Genomic DNA, 10,151 nt, shown 5'->3' on the forward strand with positions numbered 1-10,151 from the left:
CGTATGAGGAACCTTCACAAAAACCAATTATTAAACATATTAATTTGATCACCAATATAAGTCTTGTAGAACTCGCTAGCCAGGTCGTTAGATACCAACTAGTGATTATTTGGGATTACTTGTAACTTTCAAAACCACATAGACACATGCGTGCGCGCGCCCACATACATATATGGTTATATAGATTTGAAAAATTACACATAAATGGTCACATAAATACTTCATACATATACAAATAAATGTAAACAAAACAAATCAAGGTCAAGTTTTATTTGGAAAATATTTAAAAAAAATAGATAAAGGGGTTCATTTTGATCGAGTTTGACCTATTTCCGACTATTTTCGTGGATTAGCAAAATATTAATCAGTATCCTAACAATGAGCAACTAGTCACACACATATTCCGACTTTTACAAATCGACTAAGACGAGGTAATTTTATGTAAAACAAAATAAAAGTTAAAGTAACTTAAATGATGAACAAAAATTTATTTGTAAAGGCTAGAAGCTGATAGCTGAAGGCTGGAAGCTGGTAGCTGGTAGCTGTAGCTTTTTAAATTTATTTAGGAGTTTGGCATAGTAGCATAAGCTTTTAATAAAAATAGCTGGATGCCCGCGTGGTACGGCGGAATGAGCGCACAACCTAGCATCAATCACATAATCAGTGTCGGTACATGATTCACCTGATGACAGTGCATACATAACCTGAATGTAGACGTGTAATTCATGGAAATGCAGTAAGCGTGTAACTTATGGCGAAAATCAAGAAACAAAACTGAAATATATAGTAATTTCAAATAGATAACTTTTTAAACCAACCTATTTTGATATGAATCCCTCTCTGAACAGACACTGTTCTAATCTGAAACATGTTCTGACCTGGCCCCTTTCGACTCAAAAGCGTACCGACACGAACCGAACTAATTTAATCATTTTTGTATCGACTAGTTCTGGCCCTAATTTGGTCTTACACATGACTCAAGTTCATCTGACACGACTCCAATTTGGTCTTACACATGACTCGAGCTCACCTGACTCGACTTGTTACCGATCCTAACCGATAATCACGTAGTATGTTAGTTTTTTAAAGTTAAAGAAGTATAACACTATCATACTCAAATTAAAGAGAATAAAATGCTCGTTTTTATGATATAATTTGCTTAAAAATTATTAACGTATGAAAAAGTTATGGCCCCTAAAAAAAGTCGTGGGGGTAGTTAGTTTTGAACAAGGGTTGAATGTGTAACTATTATATAAATTAACAAAAGTTGATAGAATTTCAAGTACCAAACTTATAAATTTAAATGTAAAAGCTTGTAGCTAGCTTTTTCTCAATATGAGTTTTTTCTTAAAAGCTTAAAGCTTGAAGCTGTTAAAAGCTCCTAAAAACTCCTTGCAAACATACCCCACATACAATACTTCTTGTTATGATTTGAAAAAAAAGGTTGTCAATGAAATTGAAATATTAGGCTGGATGAACTCAAATTTCAAAACGAATGAAAATTTATGATTCTTGATTCGATAAAAAATCGAATTCAAATAAAAAATAGTATATGTATACACACACATGTTCTGGTCAAAAGAAAATATAGACATGTTCAGATGTTTATCAAGATATTACAGAAACCTTTTAAGTTCTAAAGACTAAAAGTTAGAAGTTTATTATTATGGTTATTAATTCATAATAGTCAATTTGTATGAACATGTATTTGGATGTTACTACTTTAAAACATTTTGGATGTTTTGATTTTGAAATTTAAGATGTTTTGGATGTTGAACTTGAATGGAATATTTGTTTTATAAACTTATTTATACATTTTTTTTGGATGAATTCGAATAAACTCAATTTGAATTCGAATTGCAAACTCAAACCGAATTTCAAAGTGGCTATATCAAATCGAATTTATCATATCCGTTTTGAATTCGAATCCAACTTCAAAATTTTATATTTTAAATATATGAAATTCGATTCATTAAACACCCCTACTAATACTGGTTGTGCTTATCTTACCTACCTTTGAGCTACATCCTTTGTGAGCTTGGTAAATTTAGTCATTGAACATGAAGGAACAGCAAGGTTTTGCCTTCTAGAATTTGATTTGTTAAGAGGGTTAATTCTCCTATAGCATGATTGTAGTGTAGGAGAAGCACTGGTGTAAGGTATTAACATAATGTAGTTGGTTAGCTATTAATCGAAACACCTGTTATTAACAAATGAAAGTGAAATTAAAGTATGCAAAAGGATTTCTTAACAAGTGAAAATGTACCAACAACAAAACTGAATTACATGAATTGTGAGGTTTTAATAACCAAACTATATATACTTACCTTGAACTTCCAATACACTTCTCAACCTCTTATCCAATGCTATAGTCTATTCACGATTTACATTCAATAAAATAAAGTTAACACTACTTGTATTCTATTCAAGCAAAATATAGGTTTTCATCTCAATGTAAAAGAAGTAAAAATGAAATCAACATAAACAAGAGTACCTTTTAACAAACATAGTATATGTGCGTGTCTTTCAAATTAGCCTAAATTCTAAACCAATCACCTGTTAATAATAAGTCCCAAATTATAGCTACCTAATTAAATTAGACAAGATAAAACTATAATAACAGCCAAGCATACCTTCTTTCGCCTTAACAAACAAACACGACCAGCCGCTAAAGAAAGTTTTCAAGATGTTTCCCTAATGATTCAAATATTTTGTATTTATACACCTGTGTCCCAAAAATATGCATAAATTTTCATGGAAACCTAACTAATATTACCTTTTCCTAAATGTGAAAGAAACTAGCAAGGCAGAAAATAAAACCAAATGCCTAATGATTACTTAACATATCCTAATGAACAACCAAATTCTAGGGTTTCTGGAAGATTTATGTAACATCAACTATCTAGCTAGAACAAGAAAAACAAAAACAAAATTATATCGTATAAAACAAGTTACATACAATCCAGCTAAAACAAACGCGTCATGAATATACGGAGCATGAACATCCAGATTTGCAAGTTCATTAACATACAAAAACAACAAATTTGTACTGCGACGGAAGTACAGGAAAATAGACCACATGTAACCACTTTAAAATTTATAGGATGCTAAAACTTTATATGATCTAATTGTTTTATTGAATATCCAGGTTTTCTCTACTGATATTATCGAACCTTATCTTGTTGGATAATATGTATACAGAAGAATTTACAATATTGTTGGAAGTAATTTCCAACTACTTAAAGGTCCGTCACATGTAGGTGACCGGTTGGACTTATTGGGCCCGTGGGAATCATTATTATGTAATGGGTTTATGGGGTTACAATTAGGGTATATTATATTTGTTAATGTCTTGACTAGCAAGTTAGGTTAGTCCTATATAAACATGTCATGGTTAGACATTATAGGGTGTGATGGTGTGAGATACAACCGAGTTAGGGTTCATCCAAGAGGCACACACGAGATGTAACCGAGTTAGGGTTCATCAAGAGATGTAACCGAGTTAGGGTTCATCTAGCGTGAAGTTGGTGTAACCGAGTTAGGGTTCATCAAGAGTCAAACCGAGTTAGGGTTTGAGAGAGTTGTAATCAGTTTTTAGAGTTAGATTTTCTGATTAATATAAACGAGGGATTCGTTTAATTCGTGTGTTGATTATCGATACGGGACTTGAATTGGTATCAGAGCCAAGTTCAAGAAATCGATAATCGGTCGGCGGTGAGCGGTGGCTTGGGAGGAGCTATCGTCGACGCATATCGGAACCAAGTTGGGTTTCCGAATCAGGGTCTATTTGTAAGCAGGTCAAGTCGGACCTGTGTTGGCGGCGTGGGTTCTGTTACGGCGGTACAACGAGTAGGTTGTTTGTGCAGCAGCAACTCATAAAAAAAAGAGTTTCTGATCAGGGTTTGCGGCAGGTTAAGGAGTTACGATTCCGCGATCGGATTGTAAGTGATTATCGGCGGCAGGCAGCAAGGAGGTTGCTCGTGTGGCGGTTCCGGTAGCAAGGGGTTAGGTGAAATCGTTGAAACAAAGTTCTTGTTCGCGAAAGGTTTTTATCGGAAGAGTGGTTATGTGATTAAACAATTATATTATTAGGTATCACAAAAGTCAACAGGGTTGAGAGGAAAGGAAAACACAACTTCATTTCAAGCACAAGTTTTGGTGCAGGAGGAATTACTAGAAAAAGAAAGTCACAAGCTGGTTTATTATTATTTTTCCTTTCTCGGTTGAGTTAGAGTTTGGTTAAACAAGTTGGTTTAACTATTTTTGTTGGGTATCGTATTTGGGTTGAACAAGACGGTTTAATTCAGAGTTTGTTTTATACGAGTTGAACGGGTTATGTTTTGACCAAGGATTTGAAGGATGTGCTTGTGTTTTGATTCGGGAACAAAAGAAGATCAAGAAAGATTGATGTTTGCTCGATTAGATGACCGGAATTGCAGCCGAATGAGTGGTTATGCGATTTCATACGGCCGAGAGAATGGTTGGGGACAGGGTCATAGAGGTAGTCGAGTTCGGGGGAGCCGAAGAACACATCTATGGATCAAGAAAAGTTCTGGGGAGATCAAGGCCAAGATGGTTGTGAAAACCGAGAAGGTCAAACTCATGAGTCAAATCAAACAGGGTGTGACATCTGCCCTGATCCGACCCGACCCAGGTACCCGTTTCTCTGACCCGATCTCTTTCTTTTATGATTTAATATTTATTTATACTTATATTTTACTTTTAATAATAATATATATTTTCCTTCCCGCCTCTTTCTCTCTCTTTCTTTCCGCCGTCCCGTCCCTCTTCTCTCTTTCCGCCTTCTTTTCCCTCTTGTCGCCGTCCCGCCCTTAAGCCTTGTTTCCCTCTCTTTGCTTGTCCTTTGTTCCTTCCCGCCTAAGGTTGTCTGCGCAGCTCCACGCGCCAGACTCCTTTCAAGGAAGCCTGCGTGAAGACCATCTGTTCCAGCGATACGCGAGACGAACTCTTCTCGCAGCGCGCTAAGAATTGTAATTCTTCTCGCAGCGCGCGAAGAACGGTAGTTCTTCCCGCGACGCGCTAAGGATTTGTAGTTCTTCTCGCAGCGCGCTAAGAATCGTAGTTCATCCCTCGACGCGCGAAGAATTATAGTTCTTCCCGCGGCGCGCTAGGAATTGTAGTTCCTCCCGCGGCGCGCTAAGAAATGTGATTCTTCCCGCGGCGCGCCTTAGCCTTCTCGCGCTAAACCCTTTTGAGTTTTCTTCTGTTGAATCTAGCCGTTTGCTTTTGTGTTGTCTTATCTTCTGTGCTGTTGACCTGACCTATCTTATGTCTGAAAAGCCACTTTTGGCGCAGCATGCGCACCAACCCCATTGGTTGGCAGAAAAAGTGACTGACATTATCTTTTGAGATCTGCTTTTTCCATGCCTGACCAGTACCTTTATCTGACCCGCCCATGCCTGTTTACTGTTCCCTGTCAGCCTTTTTTCTTTTTCCCTGCTGCCATATCTTTTGATATCTTTTACTTTCTGAACTTGCTTTTGATATCTTTTGTTATCTTTTGTTTTGTCTTGTTCTGTTTGTCTTGGAATCTTTTCCCCTTTTTCTGGATTCATGTCTCCTAGGGTTTCCCTATAAATAATAGTATTATTTTTCCTAACACATCACACACCAACACTTAATTTAACCTCTTCCTTGCTCTCTGCCGTTGATCCTCTGCCGTCTCCTCTCTGCCTCCGTCTTTCTCTCCAGTTCTGCTCTGCTCTTCCGGTAAAATATATTATATATAATAATTTACTTATCGATTATACTAACTTATAATCAAGACTTAAAACAAATCATTAAAACAATAATCTTGTTTATAGGTTAACTTGTGCTTGTTTAAAGTTGGTTCTTGTTTTATCTTACACCGCATCGTTTATCAAGTGAGTAATCTCGTACCTAATCCCTTTTTATTTTTAATGTTTTGGGATGTTCATGTGTTCGTACAAACTTGAGTCTTAAACTTGTTTATGAACTTTAGTCGCGCAGTATCCCATGTGTTGAGGACGTTTACTTGGCTGTTTATTTGTATGTGTGTATCATTAACCGCTTTGTTCGGCCTATTCCGAAGTTTTCATGGATCCATTAGATGAACACGGGAGACCTATCGTTTACGGTTTTCTTTGTTTACACTTGCACAGATGTTTTCTCGTTTTTGTGCTCAATTGGGAGCACGGATTGAACTATGAACTATGAGCTATGATCTATTTAGGCTTGATCACAATCTGATTGCACCCTTGTTAAACACCAGACATACACGTGTTGCGCGCAGATTTATTGTTATCTATGTATGATATTAAACTTGATTTCTCACCAACACGCAAGTGTTTGACGTTTATTTTAACACATGTTCAGGTTTGCAGTAGCTGTTTTGGAGCTTGTGGACACATAGGAAGTTTTCTTTATTTTGGACCTAGATTAAAATGTATCAAGACAAGTTATTTGTTGTTCTAATATTTTGCCTTATAATATATTGATTGATGTTATCTTGTGTTTACCTTGCGCGTGCGCGAATGAATGTATTTATTAAATATTGACACCCAATAGTGTCACGAGTAATGAAATAATATGTGGCGCCCCGATGTATAATCCGCCTTTGGTCGGGGTGTTACACAGGGCAAAAGAGACATGCTCGAAGTTGAAGGACCACCTATTTCAAGTCGGAAATTAAGGGGTGATTGTTGGAAGTAATTTCCAACTTAAAGGCCCGTCACATGTAGGTGACCGGTTGGACTTATTGGGCCCGTGGGATTCATTATTATGTAATGGGTTTATGGGGTTACAATTAGGGTTTATTATATTTGGTAATGTCTTGACTAGCAAGTTAGGTTAGTCCTATATAAACATGTCATGGTTAGACATTATAGGGTGTGATGGTGTGAGATGCAACCGAGTTAGGGTTCATCCAAAAGGCACACACGAGATGTAACCGAGTTAGGGTTCATCAAGAGATGTAACCGAGTTAGGGTTCATCTAGCGTGAAGTTGGTGTAGCCGAGTTAGGGTTCATCAAGAGTCAAACCGAGTTAGGGTTTAAGAGAGTTGTAATAAGTTTTTAGAGTTAGATTTTCTGATTAATATAAACGAGTGATTCGTTTAATTCGTGTGTTGATTATCGATACGGGACTTGAAATATAACTATATTAGACAGATTTAGAAGTTAACGAACCCATATTGTACCATTTTTTTCTGGAAACTTTGAGTGCAGTTGTTGAATTCACACGATGATGGCGGCTGTTAAAGAAAACGCAAATATATATAGGTATTCATATTGATAAAGATTCTAGGTTTTTTGTATGTTCTTTCTTTGTTTTTTTTTCAAAAAAAATTGATTGAATAAACTAATCACTTTTTTTAAAATATAATTAAATCTTAAGGTCTAGTCCGGTTTATACAATCGGTTTTCTGCAAATAAAACCGTTTTTACGTTTTGAAAATTTTAAAACCGACCGGCAACATTGAGAAAATAAAATTGTTCATGAAACCAAACCAGTAACCAGTTTGGACGGTTTTACGATTTCATACTGAACCGTGAACACGAATATGTAAACTGGTACCTTGGATTTTATTCATAGTCTTCTATTACGAATGCAAGTTAAATCGAATTGTAATTTGTTACCTTTTACTAAACAATACTTCAAATAAATAACATCAAACACCCCAAAACAATAATGTAAAAAAACAAAAGCAATCTCATTGGATGCCAAATTTGTGAAATCTTGTGAATATAATCAATGTTTGAAAAAGTTTTATTAAAGCGTAAATATGATCGCATCAGCAATGAAAACAGAACTTGAGGGTCAGTTTAGTTATGTAAAAAAGGCACATCATGATATGTAAATTGAAACAAAAGCTAGTACGTACTTAAAGAAACCAAATCCAAAGAGTCAAAACATGTCAAACATGAAAACAACCAAATTCAAATTGTCTAACTTGCTACGGAAGTAAAATACTTAATTAAAAAAACAAAATAACTTGGTAAAACAGATTTGTCTACGCTTCAAATTTCATTGAATAAACACTAAATAACTTGGTAAATAGTGTTTTACAATTGTAAGATTATAAATATTGTATTTATTCAACGAAATTTGAATACACACATAATTAAATATCTATTATAAGTATTGGTCGCTATTATTATACGATAATGGTTCATAAATCATTATTTAACTAATTCAACAATCCACTGTTTGATTTTAACTTACGATAGATATTCAATAGTTTATATGTTTTTTTTTAAATCATGGTCAAACTTTCTATATCTATAGTAATATTAAATGTAACAGATTAGTAAAAGTTAATGTGATTTAAATTTACATGATCATATACCAATTTTTTTTCAAATGGTTTACAACTTACAACTAATGGGCCATACCAATTAAGCTCATGACTCATGTATAGCATAAATTAAGAAGAGTAGATATTAGAAAATAAGAGAGAAATTGAAGTCAAGATTGAATAAGATTAGAAAACATCATCTTTATTATTTTTGTTTAAAGTATATAGGTAGATAGGTAGATTCAGATACTTGCAATCAAGGTACATAGACAAAACATATAGTTTAGAGTTGTGTGTTCACTAGTAAGGAGCTTGGCCAATGTAATTTCCACGAGAATAATAGCTACAAATAACAAACCACCAGCCATTATTAGTGCATTGAAACCTAGCACAACCAAGTTGAACCGAATTACGCCATACCACCTGAGTATAGTGTCCACAAACACGTCCACTAGCACATGTATTTGTACTATAATTATAATAAATTTTCTCATTAACCCACAAATTCACAGCTGCGACACCCGTGAAGGTACCACTTCCTTAAGCCAGGTTCTCGCCATAAGGTCCACCAGAGTGGATTAGGTTGCAATCCCCTATTCTCTGGTTAGCATAGTTTTGAGCATAGGCCGCCACAGTGGCGTTCCATACCATGTTTCCAACACCCACTTGGGCACGAGCCGCATTGTGAGCATCTAGGTAATCTTGTTGCGAGTTTTGTGCATGGGTGGTGATGGCTAGAGTAGTTAAGAAACAATTTAGAGCAAATGAGAGCTTAAGTGAACTCATTTTGTAAGTTAATAATTGGTCGGTGGGTGTTTGATGATGGATAGACATGGACTATGGCTAGCTATTTATAGATGGGATGGGTTTTACGTGTTACTATATAAATGGCTATTTATTTAGTTACTTAAAGGTTAATAATAAGCATACCAATATAAGCAAAGTGGCCTTTGCTTCAAATCTTAAAATTAATACATGCACCACTTGCTACAAATTCATTCCCCATTTGTGCTTACACCGTCAAATCTCATGATAGCGTGCATGATGTGTATATAAATTACTATTATATTAGTTTTGTTACTTTTGTATATTGTATTGTTTTCCAAATGCATATAGATCTTTTTTATAGCATTCACAACCCGTTTTTTAAAAATACGTGATAAGTTTTGCAAATTATATGGTATGGTTATGAGTAAATGAGAGAGAAAATGTTATATGGAAAAATTAAATTTGGAGTTTCACTGTTCATACCATATAACTTTTTAATATTTTCTAAAAGTGGTTGTGAGTGGATGAGAGGAAAATATAATGATAAAGATATAAAAACTATTATTTAATTTAACATGAAAGATAAAACACAGTAATTTTTATTGTAATTATATGATATATATTGATATATGATGGGGAACAAGTTGAGAATGTTGGCAATTAACTAAAGAAAGGTACATAATTGTCTCCAACAATTTGGATAGCAAATGTACCAAATTAATTATGATACCAAAAAGATTTTGGGTTAGTCGCATCCCTTAGTCATTGTCCTCATCCGCATCAACCTGATCAAGCTAGGGAGGAGCAAAGGTGTTCATATTGTAGTCTATAACAAAAATCGATCAGTGAAACAAACTTGTAACTTGTATGCAACTTTAGATGAAGAAATGGAAACCTAGATCATTCCATTAATCGTGTAATCATTATCAGATAAACACATTTATTGATTACGCGTAATGATTTATCGAATTAGATGCGTAACTCTCATCATGAAATCCAATTTTGTTGTTCCTGCATATGGATGAAAAACCAGAGAGAACCCTTGTAACTGACTGTTTACTTATAAGTTATGATCGAGAAAGAGAGTTCTAGCCGGGGAATATA

At 35.0% G+C, this 10,151-nt stretch overlaps 1 pseudogene; it reads right to left on the reverse strand.

The window, feature by feature from the left end:
* Nucleotides 1-8,363: 8,363 nt before the first annotated feature.
* Nucleotides 8,364-9,371, reverse strand: LOC143549476 (pathogenesis-related leaf protein 4-like; annotated as a pseudogene).
* Nucleotides 9,372-10,151: the final 780 nt, after the last annotated feature.

The sequence above is a fragment of the Bidens hawaiensis genome, unplaced genomic scaffold, assembly GCF_021521415.1.
Source record: "Bidens hawaiensis isolate Kalapana, Puna unplaced genomic scaffold, B.hawaiensis_p1.1 tig00015610_1, whole genome shotgun sequence".
Taxonomy (NCBI): domain Eukaryota; kingdom Viridiplantae; phylum Streptophyta; class Magnoliopsida; order Asterales; family Asteraceae; genus Bidens; species Bidens hawaiensis.